At 38.4% G+C, this 27,782-nt stretch overlaps 1 protein-coding gene across 6 annotated transcripts in view; it reads right to left on the bottom strand.

Annotated features, from left to right (window-relative positions):
• The window catches only part of Dlgap1 (DLG associated protein 1), an 826,285-nt gene that overhangs the window by 714,268 nt on the left and 84,235 nt on the right, over positions 1–27,782 (bottom strand). For all 6 annotated transcript variants that reach the window (XM_021186024.1, XM_021186022.1, XM_021186023.2 and 3 more), the window contains exon 2: positions 4,488–4,662. The gene's annotated coding sequence lies outside the window, so the exon portion shown is untranslated. The remainder of the gene's footprint in view (positions 1–4,487; positions 4,663–27,782) is intronic.

The following is a 27,782-nucleotide window of genomic DNA, read 5'->3' as shown; positions in this document are numbered from 1 at the left end:
CATGATTTTTGCTAAGTTGTTCTAGATATTCTACCTTAGAGTGCTAATATTCTGTCTTCTGCATCAGCCATTCTACTTGGCCATTACATTTTTAATTCCATTTTCATTTCAGCTTGAGTCCTCTTCTGTGTGCCCTTTTTCAAGGCATGAATTGTCTTTGTCATTTCCATCGGCCTTATGTTTTCCTGGGAATCACCTGGGCATATATTTTCTTTATATTCTTTCTTCTTAATTTCAATGAGCTACTTTTTGTGTCTTCTTTCAATTTCTTAAAATTTTTTGATGAAGTTTATGGTTAAAAAAATCAAAAAACCCAAAAACATGTCCTGGAGTTCATATAGGTAAATATTACTGGTAGAATTTGGAGGGAAGATATTGGCTTGATCTATCAAGTTGTCTGTATGTCTGCAATGGGATCTGGGCATATGGACTTCTCTTTTTACTTCTATATCTGATTTAAACAGAGCTGGTTAGGGCAGAAGAGAAGATGAGCAGGGGAGTTGAGTCTAGAGGTTTGCATGGCTGTCGGTGAATGGAGTCAGAGGGACAGCAGGGAATGAGCTGCTATGCAGGATGCGAGTCTGTATCTACGCCTAGAGAGTTGGAGTGGACAGTTGGGTAGAGAGACCTTGGGTGTGACATATGAGTGGCCTGTGGGTTGGAGGACAGGCATGGCAGGTACTGGCAGAAGCCTTGAGTTTGGCTGTCGTGCAGTCAGGGGAGGTCAGATTAAGCAGTGGGAACTGAATGTGGGAAACAACTCCGATCTGGTAGATTAAGGAATGTGCCTGGGTGGGAGGGTCATGAAACATATCATGTCAGAAAGGATGTGCAGGATCTCATGGAGTGGAGAGGTTGGATCACATTTAGCACCTTAATAAGAAAATTGGATTATCAGTGGGCATAACAGAAGTCAGTATCAATACTGAATAAAAATGGATGCAGTGAAAGGCATAATAATTTAACCATCTAAAACTTACATTAACCAATGATCTGAAACGTTTTTCTTCCTCTAGAGAAGCAAAACAGTAGTTGAGTTTTTGTTTGTAGAAGACAGAGTAGGATGTCTTGAAAGTCATTCCAGTGGTGTAAGAGTCTCTCTTGCATCTCTTCTCCCGTCTTACTCTGCCTACTCCAGTCTTCTCCAGAAACAATATTTTGCTCATGGTGTTTGAGAAACTGATTATTAACATATTCCTGTCAGATATAAAACTCAAGAAAGGTTTCCCTTGGACCTCGGAAGGGAGGAAATTCTTGTCTCAGGATCTTTCATAGATCATTGAAATGAAAAGCACGCTACGATGCTTAAGGTGCGAAAATTTGGTGTTGATCAAAGTTAGATGTTTGCATACTTACTCCTCCTCATCTCTCTGTCTTTCCATCTCTGTGCCTGTCTCTCTTCCCATTTCTTGATGGTATGACTTTGAGAAAGTTGCTTTATTCATCATGTTAAAAAAAAAAATCCTCAAACTGAACTCATCTCAAATCATCTCCTGAATTAAATTACTGAACATGAATTTTCTTCTTCAGTCTACGGAATTAAAATGGACCCACAAGTCATATCTCTGAATATAGCTGGTGCTGAGTCCCTAATTTTGGCAATGAGTGTTTTTAGGATGTTGATGGTGGTATCCCCTAATTCTTGGTATTTCCAGAATCTTTTAATTAAATTAGTCATCTATATTTTAGGAACATAAAAGAGTAGATTTAGTAATATAGATAAAATATACTCTATAAAATTTTACATTTTAAACATTTGTAAATAAATATTTTAATATATCTAAAACTAATGAGATTATTTTTTCATTGAAAATAGTTATACTGTGCAGCTGATTTCATGCATCCTTATTGCCTACACTGAAAGAGTTTATGATCTACTTGGTTCTATATGATTTGATGAAATAATTTAACTCATTGCTCTTGTCACAAATAATCTGGCATAGGCCCAGATCACATAAACAAGTGAGTTAACACTACTGAAGATTACTATATTTAATATTTAGCCACAAATGTCAAGATACATCTTTGGAGATATAGTATATCATTCCTACCACCACTTGTTCCTGTAACTAATTTACTTAAAATTGTACTGGAAACAAATATAAAACATCAAATGGAAGGAAAAAATATCTAAAATGTGATTTTATTGTTTCCCCAAATTCCTTTACTCAGTTTTGTATGATGTATGAAATGTGGACTGAAGGTTCTTAGCTTCCTAGAACACATCTGTGGTGGCAAATCCTAAACAACAGGAGAGCTGGCATTAAAGTTAGAATACCCAGCCAGATTCCGGTCTTCAAGACCATGCAGACAGAATAGAGGGCCACACCAAAGGATTAGAGGAAGGATTGCACAAGGTGGTGGAACTCTGCTTACTGACTGTTTAGCATATGAGTTGGAAGACTGAGTCAGTGTCTCAATGTTCTGAATACGGATAGAATCAGAAAAATCTACCATTAAGAAACAAAGTGTAAGGTGACTTTAAAAAAATCAATGTTTTATAACTAACCCTGGAAGTGATAACATTTGGAAGTAATTTTCCATACAGATGATTAAGTAGCACCACAAGATGAGTTGTTTTTTTTTTTTTTTTCTTGCTTAAGCTGAACATATCTAGCATTAGGGGATTTAAATGATGGTGAAGCATCATGTTTCAAAAGCTAAATTTCAAATGTTTCAAAAACCAGTATGGGACATTATGCTTTTGGTTTCACAGATTAAAGGCTTGCAACAACTGTTAGACCACAAACACCTGCAGTGGGAGAGTAGCCTAAGCTACATGAGACCTACACTTCAGTAAAACCAAGTAGAGTAACCACATGAGCAATCACGGCAGAGGGGGCTGATCAGGCACTAAGGAAGGACACTTATAACAATGAGGATAGTTAATAGTCACTGTGCCTAACCTGAATGCCTTAATTCGGTGCCATGCCCTCTGCCTTGTAACATTTACTATTCGTGGGGTTTGGGATAAACAACCTACTGTTCTTGTTTCAAAGACAAGGGGACTTAGAAAAGTTCGATACTCTGCTCAGTAAATCAAGATGTGAACAGTGACAGGAAGGGTGATAAAAACTTAAGCTTTAATAGACTTTAGGCATATTTTCAGCATATTTAAGAGTTCCCAATCAGTAATACTCTAGAGAACTCTAGTAATGTGTTCCAACTGCTATTGGAAGTTAAACATATGTATCATAGTAGAGTTTCAGGACGAGAAACATAGGTCTTCATAGAAGAAAGTAAGAACAAGATTAATTAGCCTAAAACATTATTTTAAATATTTGTACATTGACTTTATAAAATAATGCCTATCTATTGAACATTATTATCAGACCTACTATTAGACTCTATTTATATATTAGTTTATTTAATTTTCAAAACTTCCCAGAAGTCATGCCCAGAAGGTAGCAGGGTCCACATTGGAACTAGAATCCTTGATCTGTTTCAGGAAACTTTATTCTCAGTCAGCATGTTGTAAACCGTGGCATTTAAATACCTTCAACCTCCCAGGTCCCGTTTTCCAGGCCTTTATTACTAGTAAACATTGGGGAAATGATTCCTTGCTGTCACCCATAAAATATATGAAGAATTGCCAGACACTGTAAATTAATGTGAACCTCAGGAGATTGTGCCCTATCTACAAAGTCAGTTGTTTTCTGATTTATGTCTCACAGGCACTGACATAGGTCTGGAGTAACAGAGAGAAGAGGTGAAGAATAACTAGTATGTTTGAGAGGAGAATCCTTTGGATGGCCTCCATGTCCTAACCTCTGGCTACCCATTGGCTTCATGTCATGAGCCATCACTTGTTTTCACCCCTTGGCTTCTGGTCTCAGAAAGCCACTGTGTGCCTAGAAGATGCAGCGCTATCTTTATTCACGTTCATCTTCTCCCTCAGGAGTCCCTACAGTAAAGATTCCTGCTTCTACCATCTGGTTGCAACTCTGTCTCTTCCCAGCCTCAATTCTCTGACAGTAAACCTTGATCAGAATATCTGGTAGTTTTACATATCATGACAAAATATATCAAACCTAAAGAAAGAAATTTGGGAATGAATTATAGATACTAGCAAAACGGGGAGGGAAACCCAGGTAGGGAAGAATTTGCATATAAGTAATTATAATACACACATTTTCATCACAGCCAATTTTAGAGAAATTGCTTTCCCATTTTACAGCCATTGACTTTACAGAGGTAAAAATCAGCACAGACTATAGCAATTAGAGGTTTCATAAATTGTACCACATTTTTACAAGGAAGAATGCTTGTTAGGAAATTCTACTTACAGTGAATGTTAACTCTGTCTACTTTATGTGTGTACTAAAACGCCTTCAAATAAATGAGTGTTTGCTACAGAGTACCAATAAAGATATCATCCAATGCATTGGTGTTTTTTAAAAAGAAATGTGTCTTTCAAATCAATAAAAAAGTAGAAAAAATTCAGAGCAGATGATGACATTAAATACAAAGGTATGTTCAGTTCTTACCAGTCCGGGTGAGACTAATGTAGTCCCTTCTAGAAGACCTTCATTAATCTGGTTTTATATCTGGGCAAGCTGGATGTGTGCTGGTCTTTTGAAGAAAGTGTCCCAGGGAAAGGTTTGAGGGAAAGGTTTGAGTAGCAGTCACTAGAAGTGACCCAATTGTATCACCCACAGTTTTCTGAAACAGAGAAGGTGGTTAAGAAAAAATAAGAATGGGAGTCTGTTCACAGAGCGCCAAAGCTGTTCTTTCCACATGGCATGCTCTCATTTAACCACACAGCAGTTATAGCTTGTCATTTTTTGAACATCTTGAAATTTCTAATTTTTCCATTATTTCTTTTACTTTTGAGATTATAACATAATATCATTTGTCTTCTGTCTCCTCACTCCAACGCCTCCCATATACTCCTCCTTGCTCTCTCTCAAGTTCATGGCCTCTTTTTTCATGAGTTGTTATTACATGCATATATGTCTTTATGCATATGTTCTGGATATAACCTGTTCAGTTTATGTCCTGTCTATAGAGATCAAAATGGAGAGTTGTAGAGCCCAGCTCTAAAGGATACATCTGCAAGACAACTCCTGGAGCCGATCTTTTAGCAAGTAGGCTAGGGTAGTCAACAATGTTCTTTGTTTTATGTGTTAACTATAAATAACATATCAATAATTCTAACATTCCCAATAGATGCATTATGCCTAAGATAATAGTGAATGATTATTATAGTTGCTTATTTACATAATTAACCTACATTCAATTTATACATTAGATAAAGTGATAGATTAAAATTTACTATTATAATAGAGTCATTGTAACATTATACTGTGATAAAACTTCCAGTATCACTTCACTTGAGTTGGGCCATGATTATGTAAATGAAATCTTACTTGTGTCACAAACACTGTGAAACTAGTTACTCCATGGTTTCTAAGTAGCCAAAAGTGGGTGTCACACAGGACATTTTTTACATGGCCAAAGGCATAATTCATTCCATCCAGGATGGATCAAGACAGCATGACATCTCACCATGCTATTCAGAACAGAGAAAATTTAAACTTATGAAATATTAATTTCTGGAATTTTCTATTCAATATGTTAGCCATTGACCAGCCATGCATAACTAAAACTGAATAAAAAGTACAAGTATCAAGAAGAGGGCACTACTCTGTATTTTGAATAAAATGAAGGGTGGGATCTTTGAGTCCCATATGGTCAGGGTTCCTGCCACTTTATGACAGTCAAGCCAAGTAGTTGACCTCTATGGGAGAACTGTGCATGTTCTGTGCAGACACCTGTGAAACAAAATAAAGTTGCCCCAAGTTAAGCACTTTGTAGTGTTCAATGGAAACTTGCTGTGCTTGTCTATCTCAAAATCTCTCTCCTTCTCTTCCTTCTTCTTTCCTTTCCATTTCGCCTCTTGTTGCTTAAAAGCTATGAAGTAGGAGGGTATTTACTGAGTATACAGTACAACGCCTTTGGTTGGTGTTTGTTAGAAATCATCTCACTATTCATAGAGACATTTTAATTTCTGTTTTACAAACAAAGAAACTAAGACTCAGCACATTCCGAATGTGCCAGTCAGATGGCAAGAAATCAGTGGATCTGAAGCTTCATGTCTGCCTGGCTTCTGCCCTGGTTCATTGGTTTATTTCTTCAACCCCTCTGTTTTTACTTTAATTATTTTTACTTTTACTTTTTTGGTTTGGTTTGGTTTAGTTTAGTTTAGTTTAGAGACAGGATTTGGCTAAGTAACACTTGCTAATCATGAACATGTCATTGTCCAGTCCCCATCTCCAGAGATGACATGACAGACATGTTTCACAATGCCTTGCTATGCCTCCCCACTTGAGGAAAATAAACTCATTTTTAAAATGAGTTATTTCCATGAAAAAAAATTTACTTGATCTAAACATTGAATTTTTTTGTGGATGAATTGAATACTTTACATAGGTGAAAGAAATGATGAAAATAACAAACTATATTTCCAGCTAAAGAAAAAATGGGGGGGAGGGAATAACAAAAGTAAATCAGAAAAAGAGAACTCAAATATCAATACCCTGGTTGTTTAAAAAGGAACTTTAGCAAAATAAGCAAAACAAAAACTGTCCAGAAAAATGAAGATGTCAGACATTAAAAAATAATGAGAAATTACATAGGAACTAACTATTGAAAAAAAATGAAATGAAGTTATGAGAAACCACTCTATAGGCATCTATGTACACCTTATGAAATGAAGATAAAATAGATGATTTTCAAGAGACATGCAGACACACTGAATTGGGAAGGAAGAGGAAGAGACCTCTGTACCCATGGGTGACATGAACCAGAACAAGGTAAACAGAAAACATCAAATATTAAAACAACCAATATGATAGCATATAGAACTCAGAAATTCAGAACCTTTATGTGCCTTCTATTACAAATAAGCAGTCACACTTAGAGAAAGAATGGAGTCAAAGTAAGTAACATTTAGGGACATTATTATGTCACATATGCCAAGTCTAATGACAAGATCTTTACACACATACCATACTCTCAATAAAGACTTATTTGTCCTGGTGGAATAAGACTGTGAACGTTCCTTATGATTCATTGGAGTCCCGTGAAATCGATTAGGTGTATTTATGACAAAGAATTGAAGTTTCTCAGTCTGAACAAATCAGCTATAAAAAGAGATCAAATACTTGGGTATAAGATATGCCACTGTCAAAGTGCTCTATAAAAACACTTTACAGCATAGGCCAAGAATCCTGGAATAAATGGAGAACCCTTTACAGTGTGGGCATAGGCAAAGACCTCTGAAGTGAGTACCACTAGTCCAAAAAATTAATAACAAGAATTTACTGAATGGGATTGTATGGGAAGCCACCAGGAGAGTGGAGAGACAACCTATAGAATATGAGAAATTCTGTGGCCACCAGATATTTGATAGTGGATCAATCTTTAATATATTGAATAATAAATAATATATATCCCCCCAAACTGAAGTACCCATCCCCCAAACACCCAACCAACAAATGGGTAAATCAACAGTTCAAAAAAGTATTACATATGAACATATGTGTATTAAAATAAATGCTCAACACATTTCACCACCAGCAAAATTCAAGGTACACTGACACTGTACCTTATCTGTAAGAATGGCTATTATGAGAAAAACAAAAAATAAATAAATATTGGAAAGTATATGAGAAAAGGAAGCTTTATGCATTGTTGTAGAATTGTAGGTTAAAATACCTTTTTTAAAAATCAAAACTAAAATAAAAATAAAAGCATTCAAAAGTTACTGTATGATCTGTCTACTCCACTATTGGGTATATAATTATAGAAACCCAAGTCACCATTCCTCAGATATACATGCATGCCAATCCACCACTGTTGGTAACCCCGACATTACAGAATCAGCTCCAATGTCTATCACTGAATGAAACTTTGGGTTCTATCTTTCTCCCTCCCTCTGTCCCTCTGTCCCTCATTCCCTATGCCCTTCCATCTCTCTGTCTCTCCCTCCCTCCTTTCCTTTCTTTCTAACAGAGTTTTGTTTAGCCATAGAGAAGAAGAAATGACATCATTTGGAGACAAATAAAAAGATCTGGTTATCATTAAATTAATCAAGCAAACCACACTCAGAGTGACAACTAAACATGTGTAAGTCAATAACAAGATGCCTGAAAATAGAAAGTTAATATTTGGGGAGAGATAGGCCAAGATCAGGTGTAGCGAGAGCTGACAAGAGAGGAGCTACCCGAGGGATGGAGGTGAGCAAGGAAACAGCATCTGTGAAAATGCCAAATACCACATCACTTTGTACAGTAAACATAGCCTAGTGATATTCTAAAAGCTGGTGCACGTAATGAAAGGGAACTGTTTAGAAAGCATTCTGTGGTGCCATTAGTAAGACACTAACGTGCATCTTCACATGAGCATGGTGACCTGCAGAGTCGTGTGCTTCTTGGCGCATGTCTACGGTTACACATTTTCTCTCCAGTCAGTGGCTGCAGTGCAGTGAGCACATTGGTTTTCAGTGATCTCACCTCAGGCAAAAGAATGGAGGATCTCAGAGGGAACAGTTGATTTGGGGTATGTAATGGGGATGAACAAGAGGAGGGAAACAAGCAAGATAAGACTGCAAAGACTGTGGTGCTGAGAGTGAGCCAGAGCTCAGAGGTCCATAGCATATCATCATATCACAGGAACAAGGGAACGAACCTAACTGTGGCCCAGTCCAGAGCAGTGTGCGCAGAATAAAATAAATACCCAAAGTCTGTTTTATAGATAAGTCACCGACTGAATGTGTGAGGATGAACTAACTCATTCTCTGTGTAGAATTCACGTGGAAAAGCACAGAAAGAATAATGTGAAAGAAAATAACATTCCCATAAACATTATCAATTGTTTTGAAAGCAGAGATAATTTCTGGGTGTTAAAAGAAGTAAGGGGAAATAAATGAGTAAATAGGATATTAGATAGTTCCAGGTGACCTTCCCACAAGATACTTAGTAGCCAAGAGAGAAGGAAAAATGTAAATTGGCAGTGAAAAAGAAATGACACTCTCCACATCAACCAGGTGAGTAACTTTCATCTCCCTGGGCCTCCAGAGCCACCTGAGACCACACCCCGTAGCTTCCATGATAGTCAGACAAAGGACAAACAACTCGAATTTAGCCAGAAAGGAAAACTTTGCGCAGCAATTGAGGGATATTCTTCAAAGCAAATAGCTGGCACTCTTACAACATCAAGGTTAAGAAAGAAAAGGTCTCAGGGAATTCACTAAGTCACAGAAGGGGGGAGCCATGAGAATAATTGAAAAACCCAAGACAGCCAAGAAATATAACAAGTATATCATGATGGCAACATTTGAAGCAGTCTATAAGTAACATCAATATTCATGATTTTATAATTATATCATAGTTACGTAAGGGGTTGACATTTGGTGAAGGTACAAAGTTTGAAGGAATTGTGTCCTTTCAAAAGTTGTTTTCCAGATTTGAAGCGTAAACGCAATCACACTGCTCTTGCATAATTATAAAATGGCAGCATTTACTGATGATGATGTCTTCTCCAGTCACCAACCAGTGAGTTTGAATGAACTGAACTAAATGGAATTGAGTTTCTTAAATGATACCCACTCTTAACTTTTTCTGCAGAGGCCTTCTTTTCTACATATCATACACATTCCCTTGGGGACTTCGTAGTCTACTGAGAAAAATAATTGAATCTGTCACAGACAAACAAATACGAGTTTCAGTCATGCAGATAACAATTTCAACCAACAGAGTGTAAGATGCTCCGGGTTCTTGTGATTCTCTATCCTACCAAGAGGGCCTCTAAGGCAGTATCTTAACATGGACAGATGTCAACATACGCATTCTTTAATTTTGAAAGGTAATACCACATCGAAGGTAAGAGAGAAACAACAAAACATTGATAATTTTCATATAAATTAATATAATATTGAATTTGATTATGTAAACCTGTTCCAGCTGGCTAAAATGTTGATTTATTTAGAATCCCTTTTCAGCACACTGCCAGGGAAATGAGTTACTACTGTGCACACACAGAGTCATTTATAGGTATTAGAACATGATGAAGATACCAAAGTGCTACTATTTGAAAAACCACATTTCCCTCAACCTTTAACAGCCTTTGGTGGCACATATATATTTGTGACCATGACACTGCAGAGAACTCTATCCTGAACTATATTCTGCCCATACAATACATTAAGTTCTTCAATTCCATTGACTCTGACTGCTGTCATCATAAATTCTTCAGATTATAGATTTGATCTGATTATCACATCTTTAAAATGCAGGCATGCCATTCTTTTATTAGTTGATACTCTTTGGAAGACATTGGAATGAACATAGGCCATTTAGTAGAAATACTGATGATTGAAATCACAGCCTTTACACACACCAGAGGCAGCACACTCAACAAAAGTGCTTTATTATTCTTGGCATTTAGAAAAAAAAAATCAGAGGTTGTTTTGCAAGCAGTCTGTGAAGCAGAGAGTTGAAGGGGTGTGTCGGGGCTCATCCTGGGAAGAAAGTGTCAACTTCTCAGCTTTCACCAGTTCAGCCTTTATGATTCTCTGGTGGTGATGTAATCACCAGTGAGAACTATTAGCAAGAATTACATAAACCTCTCTGCACCAATTGTCAGCTTGTATATTATAGATTAAGAACTGCCACAGGCTTCTAGTGGTTGGCAATGCGAGCTGTGGAAAATGTCACAGGGCCTTGCTAGCACACTAGCTGTGCTCTGTGAAGCAGAAAATTAAGCCTGGCATATTTGGGGGAGGAGTCTTCTAGTCTGTAAGAGTTTATAAAAATAGCCATATGGATAGAACCCAGGGTCACATTTGTAATTTTTAAATAGTCCTGCAATAAATAATTTTGTTAGACATTCTAAAATCTTAGCTTATTCTGTCTTAAAGCCTAGTTAATGTTTAGTGGCAAGAATTCATTTCTTCCTCTAATTGAGAGGATATAAAGAGCACAATAAAGTATTTTTAAATCATGGCACATCAAAATATGCTGAATAATCAGCACCAACAACTACAATCTGCCTTCGATGTTGCATCTACGTTCATTCTTTGTGAATAAGGATTAAGTCTGAACAGATAATCATTTGTCAAAGTATTAGTAGCTTCATGAAAAAAAAATTAGCTTCATTACATAAAGGCAATGCTACAAATGGAGTCATTAATCTAACCAATAGTGGGCTGAAGTTTATTGTTTAGTTTATGTGTTTTGTTTGAATCATTATTAGCTTTAAAAAGAATACTCTTTCTGTGGTAATACATTTGCTAAGGCATGTTTGAAACATCTAAGTGCAACATACAGTTTTATCACAGGGGTCACACCTTAGCTGTGAATATGGAATAAAACTTTGGTACTAGAATGTTTGACAGAAGGGGACCATTCATGAAATAATGCCATACTGCTGTTGGAAGGGGGCAGTTCTGATGCCAAGGTCCTGTTCCCTAATTGGTTCTTGATCTGTTAATAAAGAAAGCTAGGGACTATCTGCTGGTGGATGGTACAGGTGGGACTCCTGGGTCTCAGGAGGAAAAGGCAGACACAAGGAAGGAGAGGGTTTTTCTGCCATGCTTTGGAGGGAGAAGAAGACAGCAGTCATGTGAGGTCTCCGACGGAGCCTATGGTCACTGCTGCAGGCAGGTGGTCAGGGATGTTAGTAAGGGGCTAGGTGGGACTAGCCACTTTAGTTTAGGATAGGTGGGAGGAGCAGAGATAAAAATGTTATTAAGGGCATACTTTTCCAGGCAGGTATTGGGCAAACTGTGTGTGTGTGTGTGTGTGTGTGTGTGTGTGTGTCTTTTGTCCAAGGATTCAAGGGGAGACAGGTGGGGGCTGGTAGTACGGTCACCTCCCAGAGCAAAGGCAGAAGAGCATAAAACTACACACAACAGTTGTTCCTAGAAAAGTTTGCACAACTTTGGGGACAGCATCAAGCTATTTTTTTTTTGACTTAGTGATTTCATCAAAATAAGGTTGTGTATCCCTATCTCATCCTGTTTCTTTCTTCCTCCCCTCTTGCTGTTGTTTTGTGAACCTTACAGTCAAGAGTGTAATGAAGTGTCTAGAGTCTGTCATGGTAGGCCAGGAGTTAGGCAATAAGGGAGAAAGCAGATTCTCAAAAGATGCACTCAGAACATTCACAAGGTAACAATTCAGTATGCCCCTTCAGCTGCTGGTCACTGCTACATTGTAAACGAAGAGGGACAGGTTAGGGCTTGCCAATCTTCCGTCAAAGATGAGCCAATAGCAGGACTTCAAACTGGCTGCAAAACCAGAGAAAACTGCTGGCATCAACTTGATGCTTTCCAGGTCTAAAGCTAGTGAAAGATAAAGGACGAATCAGCAGTGAGAGAAACTCTCCTTGCTCCTTTCTCATTCAAAGCTAATACATATTAAAAAGTAAAGATGTGTTAACCTATAAAGTCACTTACCTCTTGAACACCAATGAGCTTTTGGCCACACAGAATACACTAACTACAAAGTTTAAATGTATGGTAATAGACTGTAATGGATCATTTTCCTCATTTTATCTAACTTAGCCCAAACAGGTAGAGAACAGTTGTCAATCCAGAGGCTGACATTATTCTGGGCAGAACACTTTTTTCTTCTTTTTTCCTCTTTTCGTTTCTCTTTCTTTTTCTTTTTTTATGTCCAACTCAGTAAAAGGCTCAATGGACAAAGCCTTGAAGTGACTGATATTTCTTCTTCTGCAGATTTTCCTTTGTTCTTTCTTACAAGGCACAGTACCCCTACCCTGAACTCCTTAAGCTTTCGGCTGTTTTCCTTTCGGTTCTTTGTCTAGGAAGATGCTCAAGGAAAGGTATTTCTAACATAGGTTAAGACCTTAACCCGAGGATAGAGATGATTTCCAGGTTTCTGGGTAACAATTCTGTCTACAATATGGATGGATCCATTTTATTATTCATGCAAAGAATTCCTGATGTCAGAGAAAACTCACATGCCCCCTGTCCCCTATCATCTTACCTCCTCATGCTTCTGCAAACTCAACAAATTCTCCACACCATGGCCTGACTGACTCCCTGAAGTCCTATTGATCAAGCTCATAGCATTTGCTTAGTACTGGCTCTGTGAATGTCAGCGCTTATTTTTTTTTTTTTTCTTCAGAGATGAACATTCTATCCTCCTCGTTTGTTTTACCAAGTAGCCTTCATTATACAATGGTTTTTCCTCTTATCCATGGAACCATTCCTAATATCTTGCCTCTTCCATTTACATTAAGAAAAACTATTATACCATTATCCCCAAAGCCATTACCCATAGTTCTGCCTTCAATGTTCCCCGAGGTGTTAACACATACACTCTCAACCATCTTTTCATAGAAAAGACTTGAATTATATTCCTTTCTGAGTTGCTGCTTTTTTGCAAGGATTTTTCTGTTTATGACCTTCCATACTCTTATGCATGCAGGTGAAAATTCCTCGGGGTTCAGCTCACTTCTGAGATCCCTAACACTGGAAATTACCTCATGGAGATATGGCAAGCATGAATCAGGTTATTGGTATTTCTCATGTTCTAAGTTTTCTTAACAGAGTTGCACTTCAGAAGTGCATAGTCACACCCATCACTTCTGCTTTAACTGGTCTGCCATAAATCAGGAGCTGACAGAGTTGAAGGTGTATGTCACCAACCACAGAATATACAGCTACTCAAGGTGTGACTATGTATTTCTGAAACACAATTCTATTCCTGGTGCTCTTTCAAGATTTCCACATCTTTAGAATATATCATATCTCATATAAATATATGCATAAATATATACTATATGTGCATAAATATATACAGTCGCCATGACCCTGTGGGAAAAAGAATTGTATCATTTCTTTTTACATTGATTTGTACAGATATATATATTTCCCCTGTGGTTCCAAACAGTTTATTCTGTCCTAAATTTTGTTGTTCAGCTCAATGTACTTAATATTATTAGCCAGTATCAACATTTGGGCACTTTGAGATCAGATATTCTCCATCTCTTTGACAAATAAATGAATAATCAATCAATCACAAAGACACGATTTTTGTTTTGTTTTTTGTTTTTCGAGACATGGTTTTTTTGTTTGTTTGTTTTTTTGTTTTGTTTTGTTTTGTTTTGTTTTGTTTTGTTTTGTTTTGTTTTGTGTAGTCCTGGCTGTCCTGGAACTCACTCTGTAGGCCAGGCTGGCCCTCAAACTCAGAAATCCACCTGTCTGCCTCCCAAGTGGAATTTTTTTAAATAGTTTTTATTAGGTATTTTCCTCAATTACATTCCCAATGCTCTTCTGAAAGTCCCCCATACCCTCTCCCCCACCCCCCTACCCACCCACTCCCACTTTTTGGCCTTGGCGTTCCCCTGTACTGGGGCATATAAAGTTTGCGTGTCCAATGGGCCTCTCTTTCCAGTGATGGCTGATTAGGCCATCTTTTGATACATATGCAGCTAGAGTCAAGAGCTCAGGGGTACTGGTTAGTTCATAATGTTGTTCCACCTATAGGGCTGCAGATCCCTTTAGCTCCTTGGATACTTTCTCTAGCTCCTCCATTGGGGGCCCTGTGATCCATCCAATAGCTGACAGTGAGCATCCACTTATGTGTTTGCTAGGCCCTGGCATAGTCTCACAAGAGACAACAAGGCATGTGCAACCACCACCCGGCAAAGACCCAAATTTTAACTGCTTGGTTGCTGCTAACCAGTATATACTGCACCCTAGAGGCTGAAGAAAGTAGTACCTAGTTAGTTAGCAGATGTGTATTTCTGGGGTGAATGAGACATTCCTCTAAGGCAGCTCTATCAGAGGTAGCCATTGGCTATTATTAGTACAGGCGACACAGATAGGGATCTGTGGCAAACACAAGATATTTGCCCCTTTTACTAGCCTGGAATTTGACACTATTGGATGTTCAAACTTACAAAATGCCACGTAACTGAAGTAGCTATTGTGGCAAGCAGTATTATACAATTATCACCAAAATTCTGAACAACTTTTTTAACTATCTAAAAATTTATCTGGATAAACACTATTTTTTAAGTTAAAAAATGATATTTCTCCTGACACGCACATCAGAATGGCTGAAATGACAAAAAAATTAGTTAACATAAAAGTGGAGATCCTGGGGCACTCACACATTGCTTGTAACAACATATTGTACAGCTACTTTGGGAAAAGTCATGGTGGTACCTTATAAAATGAAAGATGCAGTTAACATATACTCCAGAAATTGTGCTATTGGGCATTTGTCCCAGAAAATTTATGTTTCCACCAAAACCCATCTCCAGAGGTTTGTAGCAGTTCTCTATAGAGGCGCAGACCTGGAAATTGCTCTGAAGTCTTTCATCAAGTCTCTTTGTATACCTTGATACAGTAATAGCTTAGATGTTTACCAAGGACATTATGGTGAGCCCAGTGGCCAGATCTCAAAGATAACACAGTATACAACTCTGTATAGGAGTATTTCATGATGGAAAAGTCTAGATCTTGATTGAGCATATAGTCATACAAATAGATGGGTTGTAGTCACACAAATCTATTTAGATGTGTGACTACACAGAACACACATAAACAAGCATCTTCATCTGGGAATTATCGCAACCCCTATGGGTTTGGGGTCTGACATTTTATTATAGAAATGCAAGTTGTTACCTTCGGGAAAACTGGATTGAGATACACAGGCTCTCCATACACACTGTATATTAATGAATATATTTGGACTTTCCTATGAAGCCATACTTTCAAAGAAAAGGGCCAGAAAATTGAAGTATCTTTCCCTGATTCCCTAAGCATATCTACTCCTAGGAGATGCTTTCCATCCATTCCATTCCAGCAGTCTCCAAATTTCTGTCTGCTGCCTCTCAATCAGTTGGGGGACTTTGCCTCAAGTCTGCAGCAATCACTGCTCTCATCCATCCACCAATCTTAATGTGGCTGGCCTTGTCAAGATCACAATGACATCCATATTTTTTCATTAATTATTCACTTTACATCCCAATAACCAACCTCCTCCCTCCTCCTTCCTCTCCTCCCAGCCCCACCCTCACAAATCCCCCCTCCCACTACCCTCTCCCATTCTCTCAGAGTAGGGAAAGACCCCTTAGGTACCAAACTGCCCTGGGACATCAGGTCACAGTGCATCCTCTCCCACTGAGACCCAGCCAGGCAGTACAGCTATGGAAAGGGGGTCAACACAAGAAGGCCTACAGAATTAACTGGCCTGAGTCCACAGGGTCACACAGAGACTGAATCATCAACTAAAGAGCATGCCTCAGCCCCTAACACATTTGTAGAAGATGTGCAGCTTAGTGTTCATGGGGGTTCCCTAAGAGTTGGAGAGGGAACTGTCCCTGACTCTGTTGCCTGGTATGCATATTTCTAAGTCCCAGATCCAGCTGCTAGCCCCATTTAACAGAAGGAATCACACACCTGATAGCCCCACATTTGACAAAAGGGATCCAATACCTGTTGGGCCCACACTTGACAGACCACACATGTGTTGGTCCCACACTTGACAGAAGGGATCACACACTTGTTGGTGGGGTCTCTTTTCACTTGATGGACAACTGTGGGCATTATAAAATTCCATTATGAAGTTCTTCTCTGTCTCATTTTAAGGTTCTTCTTAATTAGACCAAGTTAATTATTTCCCTAGAGATACATATTATGCAGCCAAACTTCCAAACATAGGTCTCTAGTCAAATAGGCTCTTTTTTAATTTTAGAATTTACTTAATATTTTTCCAACTATGTTATATGATGAACATCATGATAAGCAGTAACAGCAGCTGGGCATAGAAAAAAACTTATTTTATTTTACACTTCTAAGTAGCAAGCCAGGCTGCCTATTCCCTAGTTCACTCTCTGCCTCATGCTCTCTAGAAGTCTGATACAACCCAGGATGACCTGCATAGAGGTGATAGGACCCATAGTGCACTGGGCCTTCCCACAACCATCAACCATCAAGATAATCCTTCAGAGATGCGGCTGCATGGCAGTCTGATATTAGAAACACCTCAATCAATACTCCCTCCTCATGTAACGCTGGGCTCTATCAAGAAGAAAACTGACACTCACTAGTATAAACAGTCTTTATGTAATTAATTAACTTATATCTTTGACTTAATATGCCCCAAACTAAAATCCTGACAAACCACAAAACATGCCTTTCTAATGATTTTTTATGTCAATATTAAAATAACATCTTTGTATTTCTAATAAAACAAGTCAAAATATCAGCATGATTTTCTCTTATCACATTCAGACCTCCAAAAATAATCCCGTTGGGTCCTTCAAAAATAATCCTGAATTTAAGAATATCCTACTGCTTTGATTTTCATAATCCTCTTTGTCCATTTGTATTTTCAGACTGAAATTTTGAAACAGATTAAGTTCTCTCCCCTGTCCTCACTGCTGTCGGGAAGATCAGCACTCAATGTCCCTTGAAAGTGACAAGTCACAGAGCGATGTGACACATTTCATCCCTAATAGACCTTGTCCTCTTGGTCTTTTGTTATTTTTATGACCTATCTCCTTAGGACTAACCCTGTTTGCTCTACTCTGATCTCCCTGCTCTTTCAAGAACATGCATGAGACCTCTATGCTTCTCGTCTTCTAACATGAAAAGCTGGAAGGAGAGCTTTTCTGACTTGTTATTCAGATGTTTGAGTGACACCACTGGAGATGCAGGATTATCATTCTATGCATTGTTTAGCAACGTCCTCTGAGTGGAAATGTTCAGTAGAAGAAAGAAGGGAAGCTTAATAGACTTGAGAAATAAACCTCACAAGCCCAGGACAGCTGGGACTTACAAGATTCACACACACACACACACACACACACACACACACACACACACACACACACACAAACATACAAACATACAAACACACTCCAACATACATATACAACATGCAAGCAAAAACTCACACATACACATGCTGGGGTGGCCTTGTTGGTGCTCCAGTTACTTCTAAGTCCCCACCCCCATTCCTGTAAGCAGCCACTTACCTATACTTCTGTAAGTATGCACAATAAAAACAAAGTAAGACTTTGGTGGACTCCTTACTTTCATCTGTTGGTTCCTGTCTGAGATCAGTAGACATTTGTTCATATATCCCTATGGATAACACATACAATTCCTTACCATCTGCCATAAAACTCAAGTCACGGCTGGGATGGATGGATGGATGGGCCGATAGATGATAGATAGATAGATAGATAGATAGATAGATAGATAGATAGATAGATAATAGATAGATGATAGATGATAGATAAATAGATGGACATAGTAGATGATAGATAAAAAGATGATAAATAGGTAACTATTCACCTAAATAATTGAGTGATATATAGATAGATGACAGATGATAGGTAGATAGATTATAGATAATGAGAGATATGATAAGACAAAGATTATCAAAATTAGATAGGTGGGTATAAATACACATAAAGAGAGATGAAAGATAATAGGAAGATAGATCTAGATATAATCTGAATATTTTTAAATGTGTAAATCATGACAAAAGGCTTGGTCCCACTTTGAAAGTGCTGCAATGTGACAGAACTTTTGTTGAGTTAAAGGTGTTTAAGTCACTGAGGGGAGGCTGCTGAGAAGTGGCTCTCAGGAGAAGGTACAGGAAGCCCCACATTGGTCCCTCTCAACTCTGTCTTTGACCCTGGTCTGAGATGTAGTTACTGGATCATCAATTCTTCCTGCCTAATATTACATACTCTAAATCCATCGATTTTCTTACACATTTTTAACTTCATTTTATTTTGGCAAGTGGGACGGTATTAGTTTATATGTAAGCCAACTTTTCATTACCCATTGATTTGTTGATAGACAGCTAGGTTGATTAGACTGCTTAGTAGCAACAAGCATGGGTGCTTGTTGGCAAGGGGACCGTTCTAGTTCTAATTCCCTTATGGACCTTTTGGCTTAATTGTGGATATGCTTATAATCAACACTCAATACTGTGTATAAAATTTAATGTGAAGCTTCACAGCTTCCACTCTGAATGCCTACTCTTAACTATATAGAAGTTCAGCAAGATACATTTTAAAATATATCTTTGAGTACTGAATTTGAACGTAGTTAATTTTCTTTTGTTTTAATTGATTTTCAGATATTTTAAAATACATTTTGTAAAATTGAAAAAAAGTGATCCTGTCACTTTTAGGTGTTCCAGCAAGGATAGTAATCAAGCAGCAGGGTCACTGAGGTGCACAGCCACACTAAGCCATCTGAATTGTGACTGTAAAAAATTTTCTCTTCCCCTTGTATCTAGCTATTTGGGATATGCTTTTGTAGTGACATAAATTGTTAGTACTTGACACCATCTCAGTAGTGATGCATATATGTGTGCTAGTCTTTATTTCTAGATGTTCCTTGAATAATATATGTGTGTATGTTGAACTAATTATAAACTTATCTGTTTCTGAGTATGTGTATCTGTGAATTACATATATATTACAGTCATTTTGTATATATATGTATATATGTGTGTGTATATTATACATATGAATATACATATATTATATATGTAAAATATATTTATATGATACACACAAATACATGTTGTAACATTTATTTCTTTATTATCTATTGATTCCTATTAGGATATAAACCTCATAGATCAGTTTGTCTCTATGGGGTTTTTTTTCACTTCCATATTTCTGGTATAAAAATCATTCCTAGATTATATAATATTGTAGATAATATGTTAAAATATATTATTTAACTGGTCATACAAGTAATTCTTTACTTCTAAATCAAGATAGGTGAGTGGCCTGTACTAGGAGAACGCTAGGAAACCACAGAGAAAACCACCTTGTGGCTGCTCCAGTGAGGGCAACTGATGCTTTCCTATCTGCCATGTCTGTAAGTCACACCATCTCTCCAGAAGCAGTAAAGAAGAGAATCAGTCCCACAAATTGTTCCACACATCCTACCCCACAGATTTTACAGAGCCACAAGCAAAAGAACTCAGTTTCCAGTGTCCACACATCCCTGGTAATCTGAAGGAGCACTATATCCACACAACTTCAAGTGTTAGTAGATTGCAAACATGTGCGCATGTGGTTTCCTGGAGATGAAGTTTCTCATTCAGAGGTTGACAATCAAGAAGAATAAATAAAGAGCTGTCTGTTCATTCCTTCCACAAATTTCCAGACAAGGCCTCCAGGTAGTAGCACCTGTTAGACCTAAGGAATAAACTAGAGAATCAAAAAACATGATCGGCATTTTCAGGTTGAGAGAAACCAACAGCAATCCATCAAATGAATTAGGAGCAATATAATTTTACATACTGATAAAATTAGTTGTCAAATGAATGGAAGATACAAGTGGGTTGATAATGTGATTATTCACTCAAGAGTCCATTGAATATTCTCTACAGGCTACCTTCTAGGCAACAGAGCAAGTCTTACCAAATACCAGTAGTTATTACAATTTTTGTATCGTATCAGACCATAGAGAAATAAAATCAATAATCAAATCCAGAGAAACAATAGAAACCAAATAAATACCTGTGGACCAACAATGTACTCTTCAAATCACCAAAACCAAAACCAAACAAAAAACAGGAGAAAATAAAAGATTTCCTAGAAAAATTGAAAATAAAAACAACAGAATCTTTGAGACACAACTAAGCCAAGTCTGGGTGGAAATTTTATAGCTATAAGTGCACATTAAAAAATCTGAATGATCCCATTCTACTTTGCTTTTTATTATTGCAGTGAACATCATGACTAGAAACTTGGGGAGATAAAGGATTTGTTTGGCATAGACATCTATGTTATAGTCCATCACATAGGGAAGGCAGGCAGGAACACAAACAGAACAGCAACCTGGAGGCAAGAACTATAGCAAAGACCATGGAGAAATGATGCCTTTTCTACTCCTCATAGCTTGCTCAGTTTACTAACACATACCAGCGCTGATACTACCCAATGGGCTGAGTACTCTCACATCACACATGAATCAAAAAAATGCCCCATAGACTTCCCCACAGGTCAGCCAGATGAAGCTGTTTTCTTGATTGAGTTTCCCTCTCCTAGATAATCTGAATTTATGTCAAGTCAAGAAAAAACTCACCACTACAGAGATCAAATAAAGAAACCAATGCTAGGCTTCAAAGTCTTACTATAACTCAAGTCAAACCCAAAGCATAAGCAGGAAGAAACAACAAAGAGTGTGGCAATTTAATGCAGTAATGCACTGCTCCCTAGCAGGATGATGTACAGAAGCAATGGAGTAAAACACTAGTTCACTGGAATTAAAGCAAGTTGATTTAAAAAAAAAAATCCTAGCCAAAGTTACTGACGGAGGTTGGGGGTGTTCTCTCAAAATTTGAGACAAATAATAGGTAGGTCATTCAGGGACACAACAATCTGGAGGGTAATTAGGAAATGCCTTGAAAATTTTTGTTTGCCACACCAAAAATAATATACAACCAACGGACAAATTCAAGGGCACTCATGATTTATCAAAATTAAAGGGGATTAAAAATAAATGAAACAGATTCAGAACAAGTGATGAAACTAGAAATGTGTAGAAATAACACATTCTTTCACCAAGAAAAGCTCATGACAAAGTAGATACACTCTCCAATTCTGGAAAAGTTACAATGAGAGCTCACACCAATGTTCCTTAAACTACCCTAGCAAAAGAGTTAGAAATAACACCACAGTGTCATTTCAAAGGCAGCATCATCCTGCGGCCAAAGCCAAAAGCACACAGCAAGAAAAAAAAAACTATAATTCAATTTCCCTGACCATAAGCACAAGTATTCACACTATTGGCTGATTTCCTTTATTAGCATAGATGAAAGAATTCTTAATACTTGCAAACCAAATTTAAGAAAACATTAAGAAGATAACACACCATGACTAAATTGATTTTATCCCAGGGACACAAGATTGGTTCAACACTTATAAATCAATAAATGTAACAAACCACATCAATACATTTAAGGACAAATATCACATGATTCTCTTAGTAGAGTCAGCATTCAATTACCCCTCATGATCCCTTGAAGACACTAGGGATAGAAATGAATATCTTAACATAGCAAAGGTTATAGATGACAAATGTATAGTCAACATTGTATTAAGTAGAGTCAAATTTTCAAGCATTTCATCTGAAGTTAAGAATGAGGTATTGTTGGTGGGATTGCAAGCTTGTACAACCACTCTGGAAATTAGTCTGGCGGTTCCTCAGAAAATTGGACATAGTACTACTGGAGAATCTCCTGAAATACCTCTCCTGGGCATATATCCAGAAGATGTTCCAACCGGTAAGAAGGACACATGCTCCACTATGTTCATAGCAGCCTTATTTATAATAGCCAGAAGCTGGAAAGAACCCAGATGTCCCTCAACAGAAGAATGGATACAGAAAATGTGGTACATTTACACAATGGAGTACTACTCAGCTATTAAAAAGAATGAATGTATGAAATTCCTAGCCAAATGGATGGACCTGGAGGGCATCATCCTGAGTGAGGTAACCCAATCACAAAAGAACTCACAGAATATGTACTCACTGATAAGTAGATATTAGCCCAGAAACTTAGAATACCCAAGATATAAGATACAATTTGCTAAACAAATGAAACTCAAGAAGAACGAAGACCAAAGTGTGGACACTTTGTCCCTTCTTAGAATTGGAAACAAATCACCCATGGAAGGAGTTACAGAGACAAAGTTTGGAGCTGAGACGAAAGGATGGACCATCTAGAGACTACCATATCCGGGGATCCATCCCATAATCAGCTTCCAAACGCTGACACCATTGCATACACTAACAAGATTTTGCTGAAAGGATCCAGATATAGCTGTCTCTTGTAAGACTATGCCGGGGCCTAGCAAACACAGAAGTGGATACACACAGTCAGCTATTGGATGGATCACACGGCCCCCAATGGAGGAGCTAGAGAAAGTAACCAAGGAGCTAAAGGGATCTGCAACCCTATAGGTGGAACAACATTATGAACTAACAAGTACCCCAGAGCTCGTGTCTCTAGCTGCATATGTATCAGAAGATGGCCTGGTTGGCCATCAGTGGAAAGAGAGGCCCATTCGTCATGCAAACTTTATATGCCTCAGTACAGGGGAACGCCAGAAACTCAAGTGGGAGTCAGTGGAGGAAGCGTGTGGGGGACTTTCGGGATAGCATTGGAAATGTAAATGAAATAAATACCTAATTAAAAAAAAGAATGAGGTAGGGTGCATCATCTTCCACTGAGGTTAGACAAGGCAGCTCAGTTAGGGGAAGGGGATCCAAGGGTAGTCAATATAATCAGAGGCAGCCCTCACTCCTGATTTAGGATCCCCCATGACGTCTCAGCTGCACAACTGTTACATATGTGCAGAGGCCCTAGGTACATTCCACTCTATCTCTGGTTCGCATTTAATCTCCATTAGCCACCTTGGACCTAAGTTAGTAAATTCTGCAGGTTTTCTTGTGGTGTTCTTGACCCCTCTGGCTCCTTTAATCCTCTCCCTCTTCCATGGGATTCCCCAAGCTTCGTTTAATGTTTGGCTGTGGGTCTCTGCATCAGCATCCAACAATTGCTGGGTGAAGCCCTCTGAGTACCTTTAAGCTAGGCTTCTTTTTGCAAGTATGGTGGAATATAATCTGTAGAATCAGAAGTGGAGTCCCTTTCATGGCATGTGTCTCAAGCTGGACCAGTTATTGCTTGATCTTTCCCTCAAGTTCTCCTCCACCCTGTAGGTATACATTTTTTTGAAACCTTCTTTAATAAGCATTCAACCTCTCCTCTCATCCACCACCCACCAGAGGCAGTAGAAGAGAAAAGTTATTCGGGTATGGGGGAAGTGGACCTGTTTACCAATAGTGCTTGAAATAGGGCAAGCTTGATCTTCTTTGGCAACAGTTCAGTCCCATATGAAACACCAAATACGAATCAGCTAATGCAGACCAGTCCTCTTGGCAGGCAGATACCACACAGGAACCAGCAACTGCTTTCAATCCTGAAGAAATTGCAAGGCTCCTCAAACAGCCTGAGGTGATACCTCAGAAACAGCAAGAAGACACAGGAACTTCAAGAGAAGTTTTTTTGATGAGTTCCTCTCAATGGTGGCTTAACCACAAGCTGATCTGGACAACACTAGCTATGTAAGGTGAACCAACAAATGCATGTCTTGTCATTATGGAAGATAGCAAGATGGAGCAAAACAAACCAATGATCAGTGCTCGCCTCCCACTGTAGGGCCATAACTATACTCCTTTATCACAAGACCCTTCATGTGTCTGCTCTATCAAAACATCCTTTCACCCATGTCTGCTTTAACAAGATATCCTCTCACCTGTGTGCCCCAGCAAACCACCATCTGGCATAACTGACTTTCCAAACAAACCAGAAGTTTCCACTTCACCTCCCCTCTTTTCTGCACATGCTGTAGGCAGGACAGAGTATAGGTGTGATGCTTGGGGACTGGTTTGGTGTCCCAATGTTTCCATTGGAAATCTTGCCTGGTTTTAGGAGATGGCTGGCTCAGGCTCCATATCCCTCATTGCTAAGGGTCTTTAGCTAGGGGGAGGCTTCCCCTTTTCTGGAGAGAAAGTGAGGAAAGTGGAGAGGAGGGGAGGAGAGAGGAGACAGATGAAGGACATGAAGGGAGAGGAGGGAGGGGAAGCTAAGATCCAGATATAAAGTGAATAAATAACTTGAGAGAGAGAGAGAGAGAGAGAGAGAGAGAGAGAGAGAGAGAGAGAGAGAGAGAGACTATAAAAAAACCCCAGAAACCTAACTAGGACACTATCATAAGGAGCCAGAAATGTGCTAATTTAAATAAAATAAGAGATTTATATTCTAAATTCTCAAAAAGAAAAAGGATGAGATAAGGCTGTCATCCATTCTCTGTTTTGACCCAGGATGGTATATAAGAATTTGGAGCAATGAAATAAAATAAATAAAAGAGATAGAAATAGGAAAGTAAGAGTAAATGTTATTCTATTTTGTAGACAATGTCATCTGATACTTCAGGAGACTTTCAACACAGCCTCCCAGTGCACTCTCAGCAAAGCAGGAAGGTACCAATCACACGTATCCTTACCAATGACCATGTGTACAATAGAAATCTGGGAAAATCAGATTTCTAATGGCTTCTTTAAAATGCCTAGAAATTAAATAAAACAAGAAAGTGAGACCTGTACAATGAAAAACTTAAAACACTAAAGAAGACATTAGAAGACAGACAGTCTTCTAAAGTATCTCCTATTTTGAAAATGACTATATTATTGGAGACCTAAAGATTCAATTCAATATATACCAAAATTCCTACAATGGTTTCTTCAGAGCTAGGAAAACACTCCTGAAATTCATATAAAAGCACAATAGTCACTAAAAGCCAGAGAAATCCCAAGCAGAAAGAGTAGTGCAGGTGGCACGTTGGTCCTCGATCTCAAACTACAGTACAGAGTAACAACAATGAAAATGTCAGGTATCTGAATACAGAAAAAGGACATGCAGACCTGGAACAGAAAAGGGAACCCAGAATTGAAATTCAGGTACATACATCTACATTTTGATAGAGCTGCCAATTCATACACTGGAAAAGAGACAGGCAAAGAAGTCTTACTGTAAGACCTGAAACCTTAAAAGTGTGTGAGAAAAACAGGCAAAACATGTTTAAAAACATAAACACAGGCAAGTCCTGTTCAAAGAGGATGTGTATAGCATAGGAAATAATCTCAAGCATTGAGAAGTGCGGTTATCAGACATCAAAAAACTTCTGCCCAAGAAAACCCTGAACATATAGACACATGAGAAACACTAAACATACTCAATAGGTTTCATATGCATTTGTATATATGTGCAACAATAATTACTAGAGAAGAAGAGATAGGAGAGACAGCCAACATGAGAAAAATGTTTATACCTACAGCTGAGACATGGGAGTGACATTCATAATATGTAAATGAGCCAAGGAGCTGGGGACAGTATTCAAGAAATGTTAAAGGCCAAAAATATGAAAAACCTGTTTAATATACTAAATCATTGGGGAAATGCAAATTAAAGCAACTTCATCTTCCCCTACAGGGTGTTTTCACAGAGAAAGCAAAAGCATAAGACACTGGATATTGGAGGAAAGAGGGACCCTTACGGCTGACAGAAATATAAACTGATGTAGGCAGTTCTGATAATAATAATAATAATAATAATAATAATAATAATAATAATAATAATAATTCTGAAGCTAGAACCACCGTATAACCAGTTTTATCAGCCCTGAGTATAAACCAACGGTGCTGAGGTCAATCTACGATAGAGCTACTCATGTGCCTGTGTGACTCTTACAGTATTTATAACAGCTAAGACATAAAGCCAGACTACATGTCTAATCGATAAGTGATTGGATGAAGAAAATGCAGTGTATATACATGATGGAACATTATTCATCGGTAAAGAAAAATGAAATGATGTCATTTTCAGGAAAACATACTGAGCTGGAGATCATCCTTTAAGTAAAAGCCTCAAGAAGTCCAGTATCACATGTCCTCTCACAGGAGACTCCAGCCTTCAGAGGCAGAGGCACGCACCAGAGCTTGTACTTGGAGGAGGCTAAGAGCAGAAGAGGACCACTTGGGTAAGGAAAAGATGCTAAAGATGGAAGATCGCAAAGGCCTAAGGCTAAGGGGATCCAGGTGTCGTGAAAGCAGGAGGAGGTTGCCAATGCTGCTTCCTGTTGCAGTGACCAAAGGCTGATGATCAAGCCACGCTGAAGAGGAAAGGGTGGAGCTGAGGAAGTGAGGACAGGAACCTGAAGGCAGGAAGTGAAACAGAGAGCACAGACGAACACCACTTTCTGCCTTGTTTACTCTGCCTTGCCCAGCTACCCTTCTAATACAACCCAGACCCATGCGTCCAGAGCAGGCACCACCCACAGTGGCCTAGACTGTTCCACATCAAGAAAATGTTTCTCAGGCCTATCTGATGGATTACCATTCCTTAACTGATGTACACTCTTCCCAGGTGACTCTAGTTTCTCTTGAGTTGACCAAACTATTCAATATAGGATTACTATGTTAGGATAATGAACTCAATAGTTTTTATATGTATGTGTGAATATGTAACAATAATTAATAAAAATAGAAATCATGAACTTGAGACAGTTGCAGGGGAGGAGCCAGATGAAAGGGGCGTGGGAGGAAATGGCGTAAATAGGGTACTTGTGTGGAACTCTAAAAAGTTAATAAAGACTGGTCAGGATGATATATATCTAAAATGCCACCACTTGAAGCCAATGAAGAAGGAAAATTAATCCAAGGTTAGCTTGGGCTTGATAATGAGATGTTGTCTTAATATAACTATAATACAAAAATTATACAAGAACAAAGAGAGGTTAAGAAATCCTTGAAAGGAGGACAATGGGCTTCCAGGGACTACTGTGGCCTGAATAAGACACAGACTGCAAGCCAGTGTGTTGGCAGCACGGGCTGCAGAAGAGGGACTCAGAACAGGTGAATAGAGAGACAGGAGCCATTCAATCCTGTGATTCCCACATGAGGAGGGCATGCTTTATCCTAGGAAGAAAGTGCACTAAAATATTATTGTGGGATACTGTATCTCTGCTCTTGGTATCTTCTTTGTCTGAAAAGAAACTTCAATACCAAAGCTCAAGGCTTGACTCTCGCTCTGGAAACTCTGACTGGTGGACTTTGGAGCAACAGCTGGGCATAAAGAAGTCCACCATTCCTTTTGCTTGCACAGAACGAGGCTTTGAGCTTGGACAGAGGCTTTGTG

This window comes from Mus caroli, chromosome 17 (genome assembly GCF_900094665.2).
Source record: "Mus caroli chromosome 17, CAROLI_EIJ_v1.1, whole genome shotgun sequence".
Lineage (NCBI taxonomy): Eukaryota > Metazoa > Chordata > Mammalia > Rodentia > Muridae > Mus > Mus caroli.
This window is presented reverse-complemented; position numbering and strand designations above follow the sequence as displayed.